Source organism: Heterocephalus glaber, unplaced genomic scaffold (genome assembly GCF_053883595.1).
Source record: "Heterocephalus glaber isolate CG9 unplaced genomic scaffold, H.glaber_assembly_v1.0 deba00001523, whole genome shotgun sequence".
Taxonomy (NCBI): domain Eukaryota; kingdom Metazoa; phylum Chordata; class Mammalia; order Rodentia; family Bathyergidae; genus Heterocephalus; species Heterocephalus glaber.
The window spans coordinates 1493804-1520194 of record NW_028258327.1 but is presented as its reverse complement, the minus strand read 5'-3'; the positions used below and the strand labels follow the sequence as shown (position 1 = coordinate 1520194).

At 37.5% G+C, this 26391-nt stretch overlaps 1 long non-coding RNA gene across 6 annotated transcripts in view; it reads right to left on the bottom strand.

Moving 5' to 3' along the window:
* Nucleotides 1-26391, bottom strand: part of LOC147824928 (uncharacterized) — a 94202-nt gene that overhangs the window by 48304 nt on the left and 19507 nt on the right. For all 6 annotated transcript variants that reach the window (XR_015441516.1, XR_015441514.1, XR_015441512.1 and 3 more), the window contains one exon: nt 16200-16298. This is a non-coding gene — a long non-coding RNA (uncharacterized LOC147824928). The remainder of the gene's footprint in view (nt 1-16199; nt 16299-26391) is intronic.

Genomic DNA, 26391 nt, shown 5'->3' with positions numbered 1-26391 from the left:
ACTGCTCTACGAACAGGCAGAAAGGCTGGCTGAGAGTCTATGAATGCAGCTTCGAGTACGTTTTCTCTAAGTCGGTTCAGAGTCCTAGCATTCATCAGCAACTCCAGTTATCATCACACTAGAGGAACACGTACGCATAACCAGACTGAGAGTATAATTCTGAAGGTGAACATGGGAAGAATCATTTTGCAATGCAGATACCTTTTGAAACATTAATTTTGCATAACATGAAGAAAAAAATCTATTGATCACAAGTTTTCCGTGTTTAGCCCATTACAACTCAAAGTATTAACTGTGACACCATGAAAAATTAAACATAATGAAACTTTACATATACTGAGAATTATAGTTACTGCCTTATATAAGGATAAATGTTCATATTTGTTCAGTCTAACAACACTGAGAAAAGAAATACAATATTCCGGGCTACTCAGATAAGAAAGTTAAGAAATGTCTAACCAGTGCAATATTAGTCATTTTTAGGATTAACTTCTTCTTTTTTTTTTTTTTTTTAGTACTGGGGGATTGAATCTAGGGAGCAATGAGTTGCATTACCTGTCCTTTTTAAATTTTATTTTGAGATAGGTTTTTGCTAAGTTCCCCAGGCTGGCCTCAAATTTGTAATTTTCCTGCTTCAGCATCCTGGAGAACTGGGAATATCTTTTCTCTTTGACTTTATTCAGTAGACTAAAGCATAGTTTATATCCTAGGCAATGGATTCAAGTCCACATAAGTCACTTGTGAAGATACACCTGTGAACAGCCCACTTTAACATAGCTAAACAGAGAATAGAGACTTAGAGCTTTTAGATGATGAAGGTGACAATGACAATTACCATCACAACCCACCTGACAGAACGGTTGTATTTATAGAGAAGTTTATGCTTTACATGGTTCAAGTTCTCTGTGACCTTTGGGGATCAGGCCAGGATGAAGGTCATGGGTGAGGAAAGCAGCTCGGAGAAGAGGAGCCAACACAAGAACATGACATGGCATCCCATGGGTGAGATGGAGTTCAAAGAGTTTTCTGGCTACTGAGTCCATCCCTCCTCAAGTACCATGTGGCCTTCTCTTGTTCCCCTTCATTAAGTACAACTGTATTTCTCACTCATCAAGTATATGTGAGATATTACTGAGAGTAGGAAATTCACCTTTTTCCAAAGCATTTCTACATATGAAAATGGAAAATAAATTCATTAAATGTACGTTGATATGTGAAAGTATTACTAAGTAAATACATCTTTATGTGTCAATTATATTAGAAAGAAAAAATTAGTGCTTGCAGGTGATAGGTCTCATTTTTTAAAAGGCAACAACTTTTCACGGATTTTTTTTGGATGAAAAAGGCAGAGCTTTGGGGCCTAGACAGATGCTGAAGGCATGACAAAAACAGAGATGAATTTTTTGTGAAATAAAGTGACAGAGATAGAGGATCTTGAGGATAAAGAAAAGTTGAAAACGCTAGGAAAAGAGGGGGAGATACAAGAGGAATCAAAGAAAGAGAGAAGCCAGAAACAGTGCAAGAAAGAGACCTGACAAGTAAATGACCAGTGAGCAATGAAATTCCAAAAACTGTGACATGTGACAGTAGGTTTCAAGTTCTTTCCTATACTGCACTGTACTCACACTAGTTCCTAGTATAATCTAATTATAACCATGAAATGACACTGAACTGTGTGATCTCCATGGTCTCTTCAAGCTTAAACATGCAAAGATTCTGCTAAAAGACTAACATTACATTTCCAAAGGGTGTGGGTGTTCATGTTCATCCAGATATCTGAGTCCAAAGATACTATTTAATAATGCTTTACAGTCCATAAAATATTAACACGAAATTTTTTCTTCTCTATCAGTTCTTTAACTTTCTATTTTCCTAGAAATAGAGAAATGAGGCACTGCAAGTACACCCCCCCCAATTTGCTTATATAAAGGTTGACACATTGACTCTGATGGAATCTAACAGCAAACAATTCCCAGTCTGAGATCAACACTGAATCCATGTTCATCTAATGAATACCAATATTCTGAAAGCCTCCAATTAATTCCCTCATGCTCAGGCTATTTGATATTAATTGCTTAAAATAAATCCTGTATAAACAACTTAAACAACAGCACAAAAAAACAATAAAGTAAGCTAAGAGAGAAAACTGATCTAGCATTAAAATATTAAACTTACTGAATCAGAAACATTTGGTGTAAAATTCGCTCCCTGAAGATTAATAAATTGTTTCAACATTCTAAAATAAGTATGCATAATCAGAAACTATCACTGATGATTCCTGATATATTTCTGAGAAGTCATTTATACATAATGAAATGTGTCTGAATCATCCAAAAAGTAAGGAGTCCATTTATAGCAATCCATCCATAGCTGCACGGGATACTTTCTAAGTCCTACGCTGAATGCATGAACCATAGGTAGAAATGAACTCTATTCACATGATGATTTTCTCTACACATACATAGTTATGGTAGAATTTAATTTATAAAATAAGCACAGTAAAAGATTAACAATAACTAAAAATAGAAAAACAATGATATATTATAATAAAAGTAATTTGAATATAGTTTCTCTTTCTCAAAATGTCTTATAGAGCCAGCTGCAATGGTGCGCACCTATAGCCCCAGTTGCTCAGGTGGCTGAAACAGGAGGGTCACAGGAGCTCAGAAGTTCAAGCTGCCTTGGGCAATACACTGAGATTCCTAACTCAGAACAAAAGGAAATGGGGGGGGGGGAAGAGGAGGGAAAGAAAAGGTGAGGGAAGAGGGAAGGGAGAAAGAAAAGGATGAGGGAAAGAAAGGTCAGGGAAAAAAAGAAAAACTTCTGTACCATACTCATCCTTCTCCTTTTTGTGATGTAGGAGATGACATAATGCTGGCATGGTGAGGTGAGGTAAACGACAGGCATGGTGACATAGTCTTAAGCTTTCACAACGGTTATCCAAACACGACCCCTGAGATCCAGACACTGCAACAGCCAATCCTAGGATCGAGATGGCTACTAAGCAACTGATAGGCAGGTGAGTGGATGGCATGTGATGTACAGGAAGGATTCCAGCATGTTATTCAAAGCAGTGCACAGTTTATAACTGATAAACTATTATTTCTGGAATTTTCTATTTAATATTTTTTGGATCATAGTTGACCACAAGTTAACTGAAACCTTGGAAAGCAAAACTGAGGATACGGGGCACTAGTGTGAATGTTCAACAGACAAGCACTCTAGAAAAGCCTCTTAACCATGCATAACAGGCTAATTGATGAAAACATTTAAACACCTCTTATAATTTCTCACAAAAGCTTTCCCTCATAAATTATATTCCTAGGACAAGATGCAAGTCTTTTAATTCTGAATGACTTTCAAAGTCTAAAATATTAAGCAAACAAACAAAAAGAGGGGAAACAAAATCAGGCTACCTGGGATCGCAGCCAATGAAAACTTTACTTCATGGAAAGAAAATAAGAAGCCCACAGTCTCACAGGGAGGAAAAAAACAATCATCCCAAAAATGAATAGGAATGAATTATAATATGCAAGTATCAGGGTTCTGGGAACAGTGAAGCAGTCAGTCCTGAGGACAGCAATCAGAGGTGACCGCCACTGAAAAAGCCTAATGGAAGCAGGCATCTCAGTCTGTCCTGTCATGCCTTCTCATCTTAGAACAATGCTCCCAACACTGAAGCTGCAGGGCCTCTGTATCTTGAAGTTGCGAACCTCCATTCTTACTTTCCTTAATACGAATATTTGATGTGACATTACCACTTGTGACATCAACTCCTTATTGAACACTATAAATAAGCTATGATCTTATGTAGTTCAGTAATATACAAAGCCATGCAATGTACGTATCCCTTTTCCAAAGATTACCACTTAAAAATCACTGATTACACATGGTGGTTATCAAATGTATACATTTGGCAAGATTTGTGAAATCCAGCAATTGAACATGAGCAGAATAGCTGGAGCTACTGAGAAGTGAGTTAGCTAAAATAAGACTATAAAGATACAAAGTATAAAAAAATCCTTAGCAATTTGAAAAACAACCATAATGTGCTTTTAAGTCTTGGTTGAGTAAATAATTTAACTTCCTCCTCACAGCTTAAATCCATTGTTTAATTCCAGGTCAAAATGAAGTAACCCAAATGTGCACTCTGTTATATAAAAGGCCCAGAGGATGAAATTACATCTCTCTCTAATAAGGTCCCTTGAAATCCTATACTAGAGTAACTTAGCAGCCAAATTATTTTTCTTCTGCTAATGCTGACTGAGCAGTAAATAATAACAAGGAGAAAAATAAATAAATAAAATAAAGTGCTTCATACCTTTGCTTGAGCTTTTCTAAATGACACTGATCTGCCAAATTTAGTAGAGGGTGGAGTGCAATTATTTTCTCAGCCTTTATGTTAGGCAATAATTCAATGCAATTTCCAGGGAGCTGACTTTAATTTCCAAATATTAGCAAATGCTGCATGAAATAGTTTTTCATATTTTAGCACTGAGCTTGACAAAGTCAATCAAATAATCTTGTTTCAAAAGATGGCACTATTGCTAATGTCCTTGTCCTGATAAGGAGCTGAGGGCCTCTTGGTCTCCATTCGTATATCTGTACAATAAAGGATTTGAACAGCGCAATCGGTCCCTGCCACCTATGCAAGTCCTCTACCCTCTGTATGAAGCACGGCACGATGGGAAAGAAGTAAGAGTGGGCGAGGCATTTCACGTAAGAAATGAGAGCATGCTTCTCAAACCTTCTGAAGGTGCTATTGTAGAAAATCCAGGACAGACACCACATCCCACCTAACCTCTTTGTTCAAATCAGTGAAATGAAAAATAAATATCATTTATTTTATATTTTCCTCAGTTTATCCCTCTCACATTGTCTTTGGTATAAAACGTCTATGAATTAAAGAAAGTGTTACTATGCAAAAAAAATTAACACACATCTGGTTTTTTTCTTATGCACAAAAATTAAAATTTGTTGGAAGGCATGAGCCAGGGTGGAGGACTGAAAAATAAACATGGTATTTTCCCAGTCCAGTTGCTTAGCAGTTATGATCACCAACTATGGAGCCAGATTTCTTGGGTTAAAATCCTGCTCCCCACTCACTAACTTGCTGACACCTCATCTGGAAACCAGGAGGCAGCAATAGTGCCTAACTCCATGACTTGTTATGAGAATAAATGACTTGATATACCTACATATACTATGCGTACATGTATTTATAACACTTAGACACCCCATGGCGTACAAGCATTACATAAACGTTGGCTTGGGGGCATCTGACACTCCGTCTCTAGCTGTAGTCTGCTGTCCGCATGTGTCACTGCAGCTTAGGCAAAGCAAAGTAGCCAATGTTTGTTCTTTCTTTTAAGCTCTAGTTCGTTTTCCTTTTTGTAGTCCTCTTCTACTTTGCTATCCTAGCTTCTGCCAAGAGAGTTAATGTAAACTTTTTAACACATTAACCCTTACAATGGTAACTGCATCCTAAAAAGCAGAGTGATCAGTCCTTAGTTCCAGAAATTATGAAACGATTTTCAAGTACTTTGAGACAAGCACTTTTTCAGTCAATGTCAAATAAATACAATTTAACTCTATGGTCAAGTTTGGCCCAACCATATCTATAAACAATAAGTTCTTCTTTTGTTGGAAATATTCATATTCTAAGAAAACAGCAAGCAGTTCCTTCCAATGATAATGAGAAGCATCTTCATTAACCCCAGAGGTAATTATTTTTCTCTTTTCTTTTCCTAATGGGTGCAATGCAAACGAGGTAAACTTTCAATGCAAACATACAACCTTTAATCCTACTCAAGGAGACACACTTTGCTAAAAGAAAATGGAAGATGTCTTAGTTTATGTACCTACATCTTTTAAAACAATGGCTACTGCAAATCTTCTTTATACTACTTAAGCCCTCGATCCTACCCTGCTTCCATGCACTTCCTGACATCGTGTGAACGAATGTATTTGGCTTCTGCATTACTTAACAACAGAAAAAAAAGCCATTAAGACAAAGTACCTTGGAATTCTCAAGTATACACACATCCACTGACAATTCCAGAGCCAGAAGGTGCCACCCAACCCCCATCAAATTATCTTCTGTCCTCCACTGAGCCCCACTGTCCCTTCTGCAACAAGCTGAGTACATTACCCATGGATTCCTTCTCAAGCACTGCCATCCACCATGCACAAGTCTTCCCCTGTTGGAAAAAGAGTGCTCCCTTCCATACTGTTCTATTTCATTTTTGTAAATTTGCAAGCTCTTTTTTAATTCCTTATTATCATCCCTGTGTTGAACTTCTGAAATGTCTTTTCTTGCAAGAGCTCTCAGGAGACTTCATTCTGAAGGGCCAATGATAACCTTCTAATCAACAAATAAAATAGCCTCATTCTCAGTCCCTCTCTGCCTGAAACAGCACACAGTGCATCCTCTGGAGAGTTGTCTTGATCCGTGGCTCTGAAGAAGTACTGTTGTGATAGTTTTCTTGTTTTCCTAACTACCTCTTCTCAGTTCTCTTGATCCGTCATCCTCTTCCACATCATCAACATAGTATGGTAGTCTCCTAAGTTCATCCTTGTCCTTCTGCCCTTTCCCTGGGTATCTTCTCCTCTTTTAAGCATCCCTCCAAGAAAATATACCTCTGCCCCACAGAGATGGCCTAGATATCTCCCCATAACCCAACTGGGCTTCATCAATTGCTGGGCTCTCTAAAATCCTTAAATTAAACACATCCAACTTCTGCTCTTAAACTCCTGCACCTCCGAGGCTTGAAACTCCAGGATAACCACTTTTCTTTCTCCACGCCTATCCCTTCCCCTTCCTATTAACCCTGTTCAGTTATCAAGTTCAGCAAAGCTTTCTCTTCGAGTTTCTTCCATTGATTCTTTCCCCTTTGTCTTCCTTCCTCTGTGACTCTACTATAATTGGCAAAGTATGGTGGTTTGCCACCTGTTTCTATAAATAAAGTTTTATTAGAAAACAGCCATGGAGGGCCAGGGATTTAGCTCAGTGATTTCACCGCCTGCTGCGCAAGCACAAGGACCCAAGTTTGATCGCTGGTACCCCCCCCCCAAAAAAAGAAAAAAAGGAAACAGCCATGTGCGTTCAATTATTTGTCTGTGACTGTTTTCACATTTCAACAGGAGAGGTAAATAATTGGTACACAGGTTCTATTTGCCAGAAAGTTTAAAGATATTCACTGTCCTGTCTTTTATTTGATCCAGCAATTCCAGTCCACCCATGGCTCCTAGGCAGGCCTTACCATCTTATATTTTGCATCTCTAAGACCTAACCACTATTATTCCCCAGGCCAAAATAGGTCCTCTTTCATCCAGTTAAATTCATTTCAGCTTTCAAGACCCAGTGAAGGTGTGATTCAGCATATCTACAATCCCTTTTTTTAACAGATTTTTGCCACAGGTAGCACAGCACTTATTACTCTATTCTGTTATTGTTACAAGGTTTTTTTGCTTTCATGCTTAAATTCTGTATTATGTTTTTGTCTTTTACTTCTAGTTCCTTTGATAATTTATTACAGCATATTATTTTAAAAGTTTGGGTAATCCCTTCAAATATTTTGCAAGAAAAAAATATTTTGCAAGGAGTATGCAAGTTCATATATAAAAACCTCACTAAAGCAAGTGTAAGGCCGATCAGCGGTTCTGCCACCCCTTGTCCTTGCAAAAGTCCCCTGGTGAGAGATCTCCACATTGATTGTCCCAAGAAAGGAAGGGGGTACTACTGACATCTAGTGGGTAGATATTGAAGATGCTGCTGAACATCATAAGAGCAACCCCACCACTGGCACAAAAATAATCCTTCAACCTGAAGTGTCAATGCTTCTGAGTTTGGAAAACTGATGCAGATCAAGTCTTTCTTAGACTCTCCTGGAAACAGAGCAAAGAGAAAATGATAACTATTGGTTGACTATGTGAAGTGTTTAATTCTAAATATTTTATGGTTTGTGTTACTTTGATGGAAATTCAAAGAAGTAAATGATGCCTCATACCTCTCGGTATGCTGGGGGGTTTTGCCCTGATAGTGGTGAACTCAGTAACCAGTACCCAGATACATGATGTTTGGAGAACGTGGGAGAAAACAAAACAAAGAATTCCAGAATATGGTAACATACTTAGGACAGAGTTCAATACTTACAGGTATGATGGCAGAAAGATCAAGCGGCTATCTTATGTAAACCGTCATCTCCTTGATCTCTAAATTTGGGACATCCACGGTCTTAATCTTTTAAATTTTTATCTGTCTTTTCTTAGCCTCTTGATAATTTCAACCAATATCCTTTCTTTAAATGATATGATGATAACTCCCAAATTTGTACTTCAAGTCCAATCTACTCCCCTAAGTTCCCGATAGCTACATCTGACTCACTGACAATTCCAATCATATACTCTAAGAGCAGGCAAAATGTCACATGTCTCTGCCTGCTTAGTTCATTAACTCTCTGCTGAGAATTCTGGCCCCATGCAGTCTGTTAGCAATGTGGCCTTCTGCAGTCCCAGGGCTCTACCGTCTGTACTGCTGCCTCATCCTCATTTGTCACCCCAGGAGAGCATGGTGAGGTGACCAAAAAATTGTGCAAGGGCTTCTCATCAACTCAGCCTGGAAATGATCCTCATATCCTCTTCCTTTGTGTGCTGTGAGTGAGAACTTGTTACATGGTCCTTTCTAAGAGCAAGAATGGGAAAGAGGATGATAGAACAGGTTGGTGGAAACAGAACCTTTTCCCTCCAAGTCATCCCATCTCAGTAAATGCTCATTCTAGCCTGCCTGTTGCTTAAGAGAAGGACCAGAAAGTCATCTCTAACTCCTTCCTGTCTCTCACAACCCATACTGAACACATCAGAAAGTCATCTTACTTCCACCTTCAATAGATCCTGCATCCAATCACATCTTACCGCCTGCACTGCTACTTTGTCCATTTTTCATCCAGAGTGGCAATGCCCAGTTTCCACTCTTGCCCTCATAGCCTGTTTTCATAGTAAAAGCCAGGGTGATCTTTTAAAAACTGAAGTCATAACGTGCCCCCATTAACCACTTCCCATGATTGCTACTGATGAGTCACATTAAGCACTTTGTGTGGTTCCTATGAGTGAGTGCTGGCTCTTTTCACAAGAGTTCTCTGCTGTATCTTTTTAGGAGAAGTTAGTTTACATTGATCTTTCCCATTTCTCAAGAACAACTGCCTTCCATGTCACTCAGAGAAAATGCCAAAAGTTCTTAGAATGCCCTGGTAAGCCCTCCACATTCCCATGTGGATTAGTTTTGTGGCCTCATCCTTGCCTTGTTCTCTCTAGCACTGCCATCAGCACTGGCCTCCTTGCTCTTCCTTGGACACAGTGTGCACACCACCAGTTCACTTCTCAGTCACTCTTTCTCTGACTGGAACCCTGGCTCCCCACATCTACATAACTCTCTCCTTCACTCCCATGACATCTGCTCAGTGAGAGGTTCCTGACCACGCCCCCACATACGCAGCTGTCCCCTCCCTACTCACTCTACCCCTAAGCCCTTCCTACTTTCCTCCCTGCCTTACTTACCATCTGACGCATTATATTTGCTGTTTGCCCCCCCCACTAAACTATAAGCTCTATGAGAACAGTAATATTTGTCCATTTTGTTTACCAACCATTTCCAACATAGAAAACCATGCTTCCAATACAGCAGTGCTCTGCCAATATTCACTGAAATAGTAAATCCATATCTCATTTTAAAATAGCATCTAACATATAATCTTATGCTAAACAAAAATCTGAGGGAGGATAGGAATTCTGTTTATCTTTTCATCCTTAGTTGAACAAAGTTCCTAGAAGACAGCAAGTAATTCTGAGATATTTAGTTAATTGAATTTGTTGAATTTTCATTCAATGTCCATACGTTATCTTATGACTCCTGGTAAAATGTTTAGTCACGAAGACTGAGTAGTTGATTTGTAATCATAGTGGAATAATTTACATTTCTCACCATGGCTCATGATATTTAAAACCTTTAATCTTCACTTAAATAAACAGAGACCAAGTTGAGTTTTAATGCTTACTTTAAAACACTGAATGTACTGTATGGTCTGAAAACCATTTAAGTTGATCAAAGCAGGTGAGACGATGTACTTAACAGCATGGATTCTGGCATAAGACTACATGAGTTCACATTCTGTCAGAATAGCTTTCTAGCTGTCACAACCTTCAACAAGACATCTAAACTCAGATTTGGTGAAGTTGGGGTTCTGATAGAGCCTGTCACTTAGAGCTGTTGTGAAGTTTAATGAGAGGAATCACATAAAGTACTCAGTATGGTGCCAATCAGTGAATGTTTGGTTTTACATCAATGAAGTTTTTCATTTGCAGCAGAAGTTACATTACGTTCATTTATTCCAGTCCCAAGATTGGTAGAGCAAAGCACAAAAGAAATAAATTACATTTCTATCATAAACAATTATTTACTTTAATTCATAAGGCAGAATTATTGGACAAACACCATACATTAGTTTTAAATGCGTGTATGTAAGAAACATTTGGTACCCAAAGATATGAGAGCTCTTACTTGCATCTGCACTATCAAAGCTAATTTGCCCAAGATCCTGACAATGATCCATCCCAGAAACAGGAGGTGTGAGGCTCTAGTCCCCTCCTTCGTCCTTAAAACTCTGTGGCAGATCTCACTAAACTGATAATGCTGCTCTTCCATAAGTTCTTTCTCAACATGGGCAGCCTCTACTAACAAGCACAGTTGGCAGAAGAAAGATGTAATGTTCACTCTCCAGATCTTAGCAAATGTCACACAATCATATTCACAATCTATAGTCCATGGAGCTCTCCTTCTTTATACGACATGCATTCTGAAATTTGTGAAAAAATTTTAACAAATCAAATTCTAATTTCAGGAATTCATATAAATAAGAATCCTAATAAACACACACAAATATAGAATTTCAGAATTAGAACTGGTTTAAAATATTCTTAATGATTAATAAAAGTTAAAATATATTTAATGTCCACCTTGTAATTTCACAGTTTAGATACCCTCTCATAATAACTGCAAAGTAAAGCTGTAATTAGCTCCTGGGGGTTATCAATACTTCCAATATTGATTCAGCTTTGATCATAGAACTCTGAAGCATGTTGTTCAGTTGAAAAGTATAAAAATTGTACATGTTGTAAACATGATGGTTTTCACTAGTGTAAAGGTCAAGTTCTTCCAAGCAGAAACAGAAGCATCAAACTGAACTGGAGCCTCAGAAAGAATAATCCAACTTTCTTTACATCTAAGTTACTTAAAATTAAAGTATGAATGCTGATCAAATTGAGTTAGGGTGGCCAAGAATAATATAATAATCAGATTTTTATGTTTTATAATATTATAAAATTGCAAAATTTATTTAAAACTTATCAAAATAATTATATTCTCGTATACTGTTTAAAACTGGCAGAAATTGGTAATTTGGAAGTTCTATGTCTAGATGGTACGACTGATGGCATGTTCAATTCTACACGATTGAGCTCACAGAGCAACAAGGGCTAGTGGCTATAATCAAATTCTATAGAATCTCTACAAATGAGAAGCTGAGCAATATTCAGTCATGTGATATTCTAAGAGAAAACAACAGAAAGAAAAGACATTAATTTAGTAAAGCTGATCTAGAATTTTAATAGAGATTAAATTAGCATGCTCAGCACAGGCAAAAAGACACAATCTAGATGTACAAATGTATGTGAATTTCAAAAATATTGTTGAAACATATAATATGTAATGTGTATCAAAAGATACTAATACATTCATTTAGTGAAATACAACATCAATAATATAAATAAACTGATTTAGTAACAATGCTGAAATACAGGAATATTCAGGCCCTTTATATATAACATTTAGACAAAGAAAATCTACTGCAAACCATAAGAAATCCATTTTATTTCATTTACCTAGTATCCACTAACTTTTTATTTTGTAACACATACTATTTAAAATTAATAAACCATTTTTCTTTCCAAACCTTCCATCCTGATCATAAATTTAGGCTATACATTCAGCTTCACTTTGATCTGAATGAATGAGAAGAGAAGAAATCTGTAGTAATACTCAGCTCTACCAAAACAGAACTTTAAAACATCTTAATGTATAAGGATATTATAAGAACTACAAAAACAGTACATATTGTCCATCATTTATTTGAATACAGAAAATATAGCATTTCACAATATAAAGAGAGACACTGCTATGCATGACCTAAATTTATGGCCATTTCCAATAACAAGAATAAGATTTCTACAATTAATAACGGTAGCACAGTATAAATGGCTATAACTTAAGCTGCTTCTATATAATGAGAAACCCCAATATAGAATTGTCTGATAAAATGTTACACTATTTATGATAGTTAAATCTTATTTTTAATTGCTTGTCTCCTAAAAGCCAAACAGCAAAATAACAGTCATGCATATTGCAAAAGAATTATTTTAAGGACCAAATATGTTAATCTAGTGTTAGACCTCATCATAGTTTTTCTTAGATGTGAATCAAATATGAACTCATAAATACATAACATACTCTGAGAATAATATTTTTGAGTTTCTAAAATATGTAGCCCATTCATTAACTCGCCAAAACATATAAAAGCTTCTAAAGAAAATATTTATTGAACATCAGCAAGAAGAGTGCTAAGAAGGAAAGGTATAAGATGAAGAAGACCCGCCATCACTCTTAAGGAGTTTATAATCTGGTGGGGAGACAAGCAAGTAAACAGATCAGGTTTCAGATGTGAGGAGTGAGTGCTGGGGTGGAAGTAAATGCCAAAGGATCAGGACAGCACACTGTAGAGGCCCTGACCCAGCCTGGCTTCCCATCATGGCCAGCTCACATGGCTAGTGGAATCAAGGGAAAGCTTGAGAACACTGCACAGAAGCAGTAAGACCTATACTGAATCATCAAGAATGGTGGACTACTCTGGTGGGGAAGAGCCCCATGTAGGAAGAAGCTCTACAACCATCTCAGAGAACCTGGCAGATTCAGGGTATGGACAGAAGCCAGAGATAAGATAGAGGAAATAAGTAAGCAAGCATTAAACCTTGTGTGCTTGACCACACATATGATCCTCTCCTACGGGCAACAAAGAGCCCGTGAAGGACAAAAAGGAAAGCAGGGATGTGATCAGGAATGTATTTTAGAAAGTCAACCCTAGAAGCAACATAAAGCAGAACAAGGCAGTTGAGAGTTAAAATAAAGATCCAAAATAAAGGAACCAGGGCAAAGAGAACAACTTTGAGAGAGAATAAAATTAAGAATAGGCAGAATGTTGAGATGGCAGATGGAAGAAAGGAAAATGGCTACCTATCTTTGGTTGTAATCTGTTCCACTGTTGGTGATGCTCTTCATTGAGATGTACAGTAACTGCCCTGGAAGAACAGGTGAGATAAACTGGGCAAGAGGAGATATGATGAGCTCAGTTTTCATGTGCTGAGTTTGTGGACCTATAAACTTCCAGGCAGGTGTTTCCAGAAGGAAATGACAGGGCACTGAATATTAAACTATTAAACGTGTTCTCTTTAACCTTTCAAGTATTTGTAATGGGAACTAACATTGAAAGTCTAAGTGAGGATCGTGTAACCATTTCAGGTAACATCTCTTTACTTTCCTCGCCATGCTAAAGATGAAGAAGAATTTAAATTCGAAATAGTTATAAGGTATTTAATTGCCATAGGTGTCCGATTTTACAGCTCAAGCCCATACTATGTTGTATCAAGCAAAATACATTGTGAGTTTTAGGGCCAGATAAAAGTGAGTTCAATTCTAATCTCTGGTGCCAAACAACTGTTGGATGTTGGCTGAGCCACAGTTTTGTCATGTGTAAAATATTGGCCTCTAGAAGTACACTGCAAAGATATGGTAAAGGTGGGTGGGAAGAAGGTATAGAAATGCTGGATGGAGTGTACATGTGGCATTAATGACACCTATTGTTGTACCTGTGCCCAGAGAACGAATTCTGCTTAAAGTAAAATAGCTATGATCAAAGCATATTTCCTTATAGCTTATTATGCACTTTATTTTAATTCTACCCCCTCTTTATTCTACATTTCAATAAATACTGCCTACCACTTCTCAAGAAGCTTTTGAGACATTAATATATTCCACAAAAGTCAAAGTCATTTAAAGATTTCGCTCAAATAGAAATAATTTTAAAACAAAGAATGGTATTGTTATATTTCTATAGTGCTGAATACCACAATAAGACACCCCAAAATGACCGGGCACACTGATGTTATGGAGAGAGCTTTGAACTTGGAGTCAGAAGCCAGTGTGAAGTCCTACCTCTGCCACTGGCCAGCCATGCCAACATGAGCAAGTCATTTCATGGCTCTCAATGTCCCTTTGAACATTTATGTGTTGAACAGATTGGTCTTTGTGTTCTAAATCTAAATTGAGCAAGTAGGGTCAAGCTGAGAGGCCTGGAAGGACACTCTAGATTTTTGGTTCCCAAATCTGGCTACACATTAGCCTCACTGGAAACTTTAAGAAAACATATTTTAAAAAACAGCAACCCTAGAATATCATTGGAAGGACATCAGGATTATTATAAATACATTATTCACAAGTTCTGGATTATTATTTTCTAAAAGATGATCTGGAGCATCTTGGAGAACAGCTCCCTCATATTAAAATATAAAAACATTCTCTTTAACCTCAATTGCATTGAAAACAAAACTTCCTTCTTATGTATACACACAACCCAATGGGATCAACCATCCTCTCTGCTAGAGCTCTGTCTGCTTTAGTACTTATGTTCTATGTCCCCAGAAACTCGTCTCTGGAAAACAGGGACAAGTTGGTCACCAAACACACCCACTCACACACACACACACACACACGTGAGTGTGCACAGTTTTAAATGACCTTCAGTGTATAAGGTAGTATAGATCACCACTACTCCTCTCGTGAATGCCATCAGCCACTACTGACTTTCAGGTACCTGGTCACACTTGCAGACCTCTGATTCCAGCAAGACCCCAAAACATGCAATGGCATGGGGGAGACAGAAAGTAGCCATGTTGACTAGCATCCATTTGTTAGGAGTCTGTGCTATAATATTTAAATTCAATAAAATCAGCACTTTAGAAAAAAAAATTTGAAGCCCCTGCCTCCTGATTTTCATTTTTGTCTACTTTACTAAAAACAGGCAATTTTCCAGAATAGTATCTCTACTATTTGACAGATTTCACAGTTTCATAGCACTGCTGATACTTTGTTAATTTTTTCCTGTAATGAAGCTACACGAAATAAATAATAATATACAATGAATATAGACTATGGTCATGTCTGTATCTAAATTAAAAACATGGCAATAATTTCTAAAATATCTACTGGAAAACAAATGAAATCAGTTTAGAATGCTAGGTATACACCAAAGCAAACATTCCTCTCATCATCTTTGCACAACAAGCATCTTATCCTCAGTTGCCTGGTGAAGAACTTAGACTTTAAGATTATTCACAGTCATACCAGTTCATAAAGAGCAACATCAATCTGCAGAACACATTCTGGGTAAGTGCCTGTCTTCTCTGTGATAGGACCAGCTGTGGGCAGCCAGCTTGGGCAACGGTCTCTAGGAGTGTGGGGAAACCCTCCCTCCTGCTACCTGCACACACTAAACAACGAGTGTCACTGAACTACTAATGAGATAGGAGGAAAGACCACATAAAGCTGTTCTCTTCAGGAAATCTGAATCCTTAAAGGATTGTCATCAAACTGTCGATAAACCTAGTAAAACAAGGAATACCCTTGAGAACTGTGGTTTTCATTCATGAAATGAGCAAAAAGTATGATAATTGTATACTTTCTCCTGTTAGGCTTCTGATGGACAACCATATGTATACTGTCCAGTATATTTGGAACAAAACCTTATAAAGGAAGTGCATAAAAGTTCAGACTGTCTAAAACACACACCATGATTTCAACACCCTCATCTTTCTACCATTGGCTTTCCAAGGTAGAGAATCAAGGGAAATATAAAAATGTGACATCATCATTAAGTTGAAACAGCATACATCTCCAATGGTCGGTCCAAAAAGCAACAAAAAATATATTCAACCAAGAAAAATAGTGCTTACAAAATAGTCAGTTTAAGTATAATTCTGAGTGGTTATCTCACAACTTTTTTTTTCTTTAGCAAAACTAAGGTTGGATTAAGACTTACTGATTGTTCATTTAAATCCTGGGAGTCTTCCATGTGGTTTTCTCACTTTTGCTGCCACTCCCAAGAAGAAGCAGCTTCCTTCAATTACAAATGGACTATCTAAAACCAAAAGATGGAAATAAAGGGAAAAAAGAGAAGGTTATCTTTTCATTCATTTGTAAAATTACCAAAACACATTAAAATTTAGTAGGACTTCCTGAGTCCCATTTCCGGTACCCCGCCCCCAAAAAGAAAAGATTTAGTAGGACTGTTGGTGACTTGTACAAGAATTTTTGAAGAACAAAATTCACAAATATTCTCTCTATAGCTGACATAAATAATAATAATCTTGTGCAAGATATCATAGTTGGGATATATGAACACCTATCTACTCAAGAATCTTGCAGATCAACAAAAACATCGAAAGACAACTTTAGAGACACAATCTGCAAAAAATAATTAATCATATGTTGAAAGAAGTCTGTCATTAAACAACTGATAGGTTAAAAATTAAAAACCTTCACTGATCACTCACTTTTAAAAGTACATAATATAAGCTCAAGAAATGCAGTGTGCATTTTAGTGTGGCAGATTTATAACAGAAAAATGTGTCTCAATTACCAGACCGTCATGTTCACTTCTAAGAATGCAATGTTAAAAAATACACAACCAACTTTAAAAAGAGAAGGGGAAAGGAAAAGAGGGAAAGGAAAAATTATGAGAAAAGAAAAAAAATGGAAATGAAATCTGTGTAAATAGGGAAGGGCGGAGGGGGGTGAAGGTGAAGGTGCACAGGTAATGGGGAAAAAAATAAGAACCAAGGTGTATCATGTACAGGTACAAACACCCAATGATAAATGTAAACAAACTGCATACCTAAAAAGTACCAATAAAAGAACAAAAAAAAAAGAGAGAGGATAAAAATAAGACTCTTTAACAAAAATAGGGTCTAACAAATAAATATGGGAGGAAAACTGGTCAATAAACTACAGTGAGATAATCAGAAAAGTATCCAGAAAAAGTTACACATTACATTTTCCAATAAAATCAAAGTGTAAACAAACTCTAAGAAAAGCCAACATATTTCTAATTCCTAGATCAAAACTGAAAGATACATAAAAATCTTGCAAAAAAATACCTGCACAAAAATCAGACACAATGGGCTAATATTCTTAAGGGTATAATGAGCTCTCACAATTCAAAATCAGAGGCATAGACACCCTGTAAAATTACTGTCAATCACCACAATGTTCGGACTCACAAATAAGTGTAACTTAAAATAACAATGATGCATTCCTAGCCCTCCAAATTCTAATTCTTAAAAAAATGAAACTAAAAAATACACGAGATAAAAGAATAAAAGATGTTCATCTTAAGCACAGACATAAATTATTAAAACCACATTTCAAGGAATATTTACAGACATCAAAATTTTGGAAAACATGATTTAAATGGAAAAGTATTTCAGTGTACAGAAGCAACAGGCTACCAATGAAGCTTACTGACCATCAGTGCAGCAAGCGTTTCTGTCGTTGTCACGTATGTCCACCTGCCTACTCCTTACCCAACCAGGTAGACATGGTTTTAATTTCTTTTGTGCTTTGCAGTCCAAACTACACCTGTTACGTTTCTTATTATAATGCAAGATGCTGTAAAATTACAAAGAAAATTTAAATTCTAAAATGTTTTATGCTTATATAAATCAGAGACACAGATCAATGATGTTACTTTTCATTAAGAGATAAATCAGAAAATAATGCAACTTATATGTAATGTGTATTGTCTCAATGAGATAGCAATTTAAAATATTCAAAACTAGGAAATCATCATTTTGAAAAGAAATGTCATTTTAAAAGCTATATAAAATGGGGAAAGGAGGTATAAATATATTATTAAGTATTCTGAAGAGTGTAAAGAGTGTAGGGCGGACTGAGAAATGGTGACAGAAAAGGTCCAACTTCCAGCCTCTTAGCTCACACCTGCATCTCGTTCCTCTCACTGTTGTTCCCATCCAGGTCTCTCACTCTCGTCCTAGTCCCTGCTCCTCTTTTCCTAGTAGAATTCCAGAGCCCATTCTAGGTCCTGCGCTCTCCCCCCAGGCCCAGTGATCAACACCACTCTACCAATGGTGGCTTTGGATATGATGTGTATCACGGTAGGTGGAGGCCATTTGTCCACCCGGGGGGGACCTGTGTGCACGCTGGTCCGTCCCACATGAACCTCCCTCCATCCTCCAGACAGACATTATATGTTGGCACTAAAATAAGTAAAATCTACTGTCTCCATTACAATAAGTGCATACTGAACAAGTAAAACCAAATGATGCCAAAATGGCCCTAAAGGATCAGTTAAAACTATAGCAAACAGTAAAAATGAATTTCTAAATAGAATTCCAAGTGGCCTCAGAATAAACCGGACATCACAAATGTAATCATTATGTACTGCAAATATGTACCAATAAAAGATTCTTCTACATTTAAATTTTAAAGGCAGAATAAGGTCTTAAAGGGAAGATAAGGTATGTCTTCTTTATCTCATTGGCTAGAAATTTTAAGTGTTCAATAAATGTAGATGACTGAATGACACAATTAACCTTATAGTGTAATGAAAAAAGTAAACAGCTATGTATTTAAATTTTGGAAATTCTATCTCAAATATATGGCTACTTCAGCAAAAATCTGTTTTGTCGCCATTCTCAAGTACATGGTTGGCTCCATTTTACTATTTACTTGGTATCTGGACAATAAGAAGAGAAACATTTGGAGAACTATTATTGGCTAAATAGAATATTTTAATTGTTCATAAAAATCAACATTGAAAATTATCTACCAGATAATTCCCTACTCATCTGACTTAAAAATAAAATACATTTTAATAAATTACTACTGTGTCTACTGGAATGGATGAGGTTAAACCTACTGTTTAGTTAAAACATAGCACGTGGTATTCATTTCCTAAGACTGCTGTAACAACCACAAACTGGGTGAATTACTGGAATACACATTCATTCTGGCACAGTTCAATAAAGTAGACATCATACGTCAAGGTATTAGTAGATCTATGCTCCCTTCTCAGTAGGAAAAATAAATCTTTCCTTGTGCCTTTCTGGACTTTGGTGGTTGCTGGTAACCACTCCCAATCTCTCCCTCACCATCACATGACACTTCTCCTGCTTCTCTCGTCATGTGACCTGCTTTGGGGTGTGTGTGTGTGTCTCTCTCTGTCCAAAGCTCCTCTTCTCCTGGGGATGCCAGCCACTGAATTAGGGTCCATCCTAATCCAGGAAGACCTCATCATAACTTGATGACAACTGCAAAGACTCTATTTACAAATAAAGGTCACACTCACAAGTCTGAGATAAGGATTTAAATCTATCTTTTAGAGGACACAACTCATCTGAAACATGCACAGTTATCACACTGAAATTATTTTAGGATATGATCAAAGTGTAAATGTAATATTATCAGAAAGGATATATAAGAATAAAATTAAGAGTACTGATTATCAAGAAAGAAGTGGCAATTTTTCTGACAGACCACCATCTCAGTACACTTTTGCTAACTTGAAGAAAAATAAAATTAAGGCTTCAGAAAAGATATTGGAGCACAAAGAATGAAGGAAAAAATACTCTTTTTTTGGCAAGCCATCAAAATCTACTTAGTGTTCCAGTTGGAGAGTTATTTGCATCAATGTTCCATGTTACAACATCATACTTTGCTTTATATTTCCTTGACATTTAAACTGACTGTTAATTAGTTTTAGTTTTAACAGTAACAAGAATTTCATTCTTTGTCAAACTCACTAAGGTACCATAACATTATGAGCCCAGTAATTTTATATTATTGAACTAAGTAAAACTACCTAGGTTAACTGCAGACAAGAGTATTGTTTTACATCATAATTTAGCAATAGTTGTTATGCTAAATCTTTTAACATTTAGTTTTTACAAATATATGAGAAAAGGATGTGAACACTCTTCAGATTAAGTAAGAAAAGCATTACCTTATAATAAAGATATAAAATTAAGGAATAACAGTAACCTCATGCTGTTTTATGAGGCAATAATCTAGTTCCCAGCTCTATTTCAAGGCCATTCCTCCAGAAAAAGTGAGTTTTAAACAGGAATAATAGCAACCCCACTCTCTCCATCTGAGATTCTTTCTCCTGCAGTTAAGTTTTGGAGAAATACACAATTCATCTTGTCTTTGAACTCTGCAGTAGAAGTGAGCAATCAACTCTCGCATCTTACAAAGGTAGAATAAAAATTTCAACAATTTTTAATTCAAATGTGTGACACACATATACTATGCATATATCTACATATATAGTTTTTTAGAAAATTCTCAGAAATGGAATGAGACACCACAGGTTGGTCGAGGTGGGAGATTTTAGCAAGAGACTCTCATCTTTAAGGAATGACAAGGCATTAAAGGAGATTCTCTGAAGTGGACCTTATCCTCTGTCTTTCTAATTAACCTTCAATTAAAAACTGGATTGAAAAAGATCTAGAACTTTTGCAAGAGGGAAATGAACCAAGGGATGGGGAGAAGAGGATGAAAAAGGAATTAAAATGTGTTATGCACATGTACCAACTCCCCACCACAAATGTAATCTTTTTTACTAAAAACATGTACCAATAAAACTTTCAAAATAAAAAATAGAACAGAATAAAATAAAAACTGGATTGTCCAGGCTCACTTACTCTAACCAAAGAAGCAGGAACACCAGGAGGGTGGGTCTCATCTCTCGGCCAGGGCCAGCATGGGACAAGGGGCAGGAGCTGCACACAAATGGTACCGCCTGGCCCCAGACACTAAAGCCACAGACCCAGGCTTTGCCACTGACTCCTTGCTCCTTCGCTCAAGAAGAAATCACCGCACTGAGGAAATCACCAAATCCTTTCAATACACCCAAACTTTGCTCAGGTTCCCTCCACAGTCCTTGCTCCTCACCACCTCTACAGGAGTTCAAGCTGCCAGTGGTCCTCACCTGGGCGGGGGCTGCCACTTTTCAATGCCTCCTTCCACCCACCCCTGGCCCTGGGCCTCACATGTCACAGCACAGTCTGAGTGATTCTCACTGTATTCCCTTAAAGCCACTCAGAGCTTTTCCCAATCTTCAGGACAAACTAGACATGATTAACTTGCTCCTACAGTTGTGGCAGTATGTAGCAGAAATCTCTCTCTACCAAAAGGGCCCTTGAAGGGTCTCCAGAGGTCTGGAGCATTTGCTCCCTGGGGCTACTGTCCCTAGCGGGGAGTTTTGAGAAAGGTATCTCCGTCCTTCCACCTTCGTCCTTGTTCTTTCGCCACCATCACACCGCCTGGCAGCAAAGCCTGGGACCTGAGCAGGAGGGTCTGGGAGAATCCAAGCATGGTTAGGGGAAAGGAGAAAAGAGACTATATGTATGCGTGCTGCAAATGCTCAGTAACTCTTTCGGTTAGAGTAACCTTAGTATACTCTTAGGAAAAGACTTAAAGATTGCAGGCTGCCCAAACTTTTGTCTCAGCCCATTTGCAGACCCTACAACAGGGAAGCAGGTGGCTGGGTAGTCCAACCCATGACCTCTGCCAAGCCTCTTTCAGCCTAGATGGAGCTTTGAAAGATCCTGTGCAGATGCCTGAGCCATGGGAGGCCACGTGCATTACCAGTCTAATGTTGAGAACAGTTCAACCATGATTTGATGTTCAGATTTGCAAACTGCAAGTAAATTTCCAGAAGCATATTTTGTTAAAAAAAATTAAGGTTTTCTCCCACAGAGATATAGTATACATATACAATATACATCTATTACATGGATTCAGCTTAACCCATTAGGTAGGTCCCCCAGGGCTTCTCTAGTTACTCCAAATTACTTCTATCTAACGATTCATCTCGCTCAGGACACAGACCTAGGAAAAAAGCAAGTTAGCTCTTTTTCAATGTCAAAAATCTCTAGCATATAAAATTCAGGAGCTCTTTACAGCTACGTGGCTGTGAAAAGAGCCAGCCTGTAGGAGTCAGAAAGGAGTTCACCCAGAAAGAGGAAGAAAAATGAAGATGGCAAGAAAGCCCTGGCAGAATCCAAGCCCCTGGCTCTTGTTACTCTCGAAGTCTCTGTTTCTCTGTTCTTCCTGCTGCCCGATTGTCCAGCTGTTTCTTGGATTTCACAGGCTGCCCTCATAATCTTCAATTACATTTTTTTCTGTATGGAGCAAGTTGCTTTATGTAAAGTTGTAGTGTTATAGAAAGTCTAACAATTTATATTCTTTCCACCATTGAGCAGCTGTCCAAACGGACACCGATTTCCAGCTTCTGTGCACCTAGTTACCTACACTGCCCTCAGCATTTCATTAATGGGGCTGTGAAGCTGGCTCAGGCAGCAGGCCACAGTGGGACGCCAATGGCATGGACAAAGAACACCTAGCTCCTAGTCTGTAGCCGACTGTTCAGAGTGGTGGAGATGGGCACTCTTGGACCATGCACGTGACTTTGCTCCCTGCCTGTAGAAAAGGAAAACAGCTGAGGTGTCCAAGAAACTGATCTGGGTGAACAGCAATGAATACCTTGCCTGACTTCAGGCTCCTTAAATGGAGTCAAGCTACAAACGAGGGGCTGTTATTCTTGAACTATTTATAAAGACAGAAGTAGGGGTAACAAGTGCAAGGCCCTGGGTTTGATCACCAGCACCACAAAATGATAATGATAATGATATTTTTCAAGCTACAATTATAACAAGCTTATTTTCATGCTAATCATTTAGATCATTTGTGATAAATTCATTTGATGCAAAAAATCTTCCTGGACTTATCAATTATGATCACTTCAATTTTTAACAAGCAGCTCCAACCAAGGTTTTCAGTTTGCTAACTGGATGCATGGCTAATGTGCCTGGAGAATACAGAGGTACTGCAGTTATGGCTGAACTGTCCCAGGGAGACAGCTGAAAACATTGTAAGCCAGAGTAATTTCTGTTAGCCTTGGAGATGCAGGCACATCGGTGACCAATTCCCCTTCTTTCATGCTCTTCCTCTTACCTTCTCAACCTACACTTGGGGATCAGACTGCTGAGCATTTTGCATATATCATAATGGTGGGGTAGGCTCTCCTGCAGCCTGCAAGAGGAGAAAATATTCGAGCCCTTTCTTAGAAGCAGTCTGCTATTTTTTCTCACTCATAAATTTCTTTTCCATGTAACCTAGGAACTTTTTTGATGAAGATTACATGACTGTATATATTGCTTAAACCACATCTGATGACTTTATGCCCCTCCTGAGGAAAATGTGTTACACTTTGAAAGAATTTAAGAATAGATCTCCCAAGCTTGGTATTTAATGCTTGAAACCCTAGCAATATAAAAAAGTTTTGCTAGAAGGAATATACATTTAGAAGCTCCAAGTAAAGACTAGAATAAAACAGACCTTCATGAGTCCTTTTTAAAATACTGAATAACTATGAGATCTGGGAAAAGTTCAGTATCTCTAAATATCCTTCTCTGCATCCATAAAATTGGCATAATAATATTTGCACTATAATTTGTTAGGATAAATTAGGTATTTCAAAAATATAAAGTTTTGATTACTAGTGAGAGTGGAAGAAAATTTCTACTCTTTTATTTTGCTTTTCATGTACTAAATGAAACATTTCAGCATTCTTTGCTGGATAGCATTCTTGCAAAAGTATATTAATGTTTAAATCTATTAAACTATAAACCTTATAGTAATCAATGATTTCCAGGAGCTATACTGACCATCTATAATTACACAGTAGTCGAACCTTACCAGTCTGACCAATTTCGTGTGATCAGATTCTAAGTCTGTAAAAACAAACAGTACCTTGGTAAAGTCATTAGCATTTACCACTTTTTAGTTTGTCATTCTATATAACATCAAAATTGACTGGTTTCTTTAATGTTGACACACTGATACTACAGCAGAATTATAGTTTGGTATGTGCAAAAGAAGGGAGAAATGAAAACATGAGATAGGAATGAGCAATAATTGCTAATGAGATGCCGAAAAGCTTTGAATTCATCAAGGCAGAAGTTAAGTACAAAACATTCAGGAATAAAGACACCTGAGTATTACTGTATTTTAACAGTTCTGAATCTCAAACAAAAAATAGCACTTGTGATATCACTGCAGCAGCACAACTACTACAGATTTCTGAAGAATGAGGCGACCAGAACATAGAGTGGAGGGTTGTGGGGATGCCCCAGGTAAGAAGCCAGGAGAATCTGGACTGAGGCAGAGGCTGAAAGCAGCCTGGTAAAGCAGACACAGGGACAGGGAGAGAGAAATCAATGAGATACAGAAAATCTATGACTGTATTTCATAAAGCAAACATGGCTTTCGGGGTCACCCCTGATTCATGAGAAACTGGTCATATGGAAAAGTTGAGAGGAAGAGCTATGTCCACATTTGTCTTCTTTTATTGTTTTTGTTGCCATTAATTTCATTCATGGAGATGGGAAGGAAGTAAAAGCAAGAGATAATCCGCAAAAGAGAGTGTCTGCAAAGTTTTTCACTTTTATCCAGGGAGGGGACTACAAAAATCCAGCCAACCCTCAGCCTCAGCAAGATGGCCGGTCTAAGATGGAGCCTCTGGAAACAAATAATTAGTTGAGATAAATCAAAACCTCAGCCTTACACAAATGTAAATTCTAAATTTTTACTGTGTGGGACAGAAACCTCAAGCCAGAAAAATAAAATCAAAACTGACCTCAGGGCTTGAAATCCCTAGACTCCAGAAAAAGCAAACACAAAATTCCCTCAAGGGGTACAAAGAATTCCAAGAGAGAAATCCATCAAAATGTATAAGCTACCTAAGGAAGCAAAGCACCACGGAGACAACAGATGTAACAACAGAGGAAACAGGCAATCAGAATTCAGAATACTGATTATAGAATACTCTTTTTAAAATTCTATTATAAATATGTTTAAAATGCTGAAAGAAAGTAGAAACAAAACTGAAGCACTACACATGAAAAAATACACAAATTTAGAAAAGAACTACACAAGTAGTTTTAAAAATATATGCACTGAATTTTTAAAAAGAAATGAATGAATGAATTAAACAGCAACTCAGATACAGCCAAAGAAGTAATCTATGACCTTGAAGATAAACCTCCAGAAGTGCCCATCTTCCATAAGTGAAGACAATGACAGCAACAATAATCATATCTCATCCTCTCAACTTTTCTAGAACATCGATTTCTCAGGAACCAAGATATAACTACTGAAAGCCCCTTTTTCTTATGAATAGGTAGAGCCCCAATATATAGCAAGGTAAAATGAGATATATAATATAGCCTAAAGCCAAGCCATTTATCTGAATCGTGTTTATAGTGAATATCACTTAAGGATTTAATTAACTATGACGCTGTCTTCCTAAAATTTGGGACAGTTGAGAAGTTTCTTGGTCCACATCTTTAACTGAGGCATCCAGGAACATCTAGATATATTCTTTCCTCTCTGTAAATTTCCCTGAAGTATTAGAGCATAGAAATCATTTCCTGGACTTTAAAACTGTTTCAAAGTAGGACTGCCTTTACCAAGAAAAAAGAAAAATGCCATTAGAACATCGGAAAATCCAAAGGACTACTTAAGGGTCGAAGGCCTGAAGAATTCAGAATATAATATCTCAAATAAATAAATCTAATGGGTTTTTGCAGGCGGCAGAACCACTGAGCTAAATCCCCGGCCCTAAATCTAATGTTTTGGTTGGGCTTCCCTATCAAATGTTTTGAATTTAAGGGCAAGCTTGGAAAGGAGGAACAGGGATAAGTCGGTAAAGAGACGAATGTGGCTATGAATGGAATCTATATACTCCTATTTCTCTGTCTTGAGATCTGGAAGAATTCAGAAATAGATGGGGCTTACTTATATGCTAGGCACCTGGTTCTGCAGGTATATACTTGAAGTTTCTTAGCTTCCACGAACAGAACTGCTTCCTTCTCTTTTTTATTTTTTCAATGCTTCCTTAAATTTTGGTTTAAAAATCTGCATGTCAGAACTTCCACTCTGACCTTCCCACCACAGCCACAAAGCCTAAACTAAATCCTGCTTTCCCATATACGGCAGGCTGCTAGATATTAAGAGCATGCTATCGCTCATGTCACCCCTTAAATCATGTTTGCTTTCAGTCCCCTGATTAATCAGACCACATCTTTAATAAAAAATAAAAAATCGAGGGCCGGGGATTTAGCTCAGTGGTTTCGCCGCCTGCCTTGCAA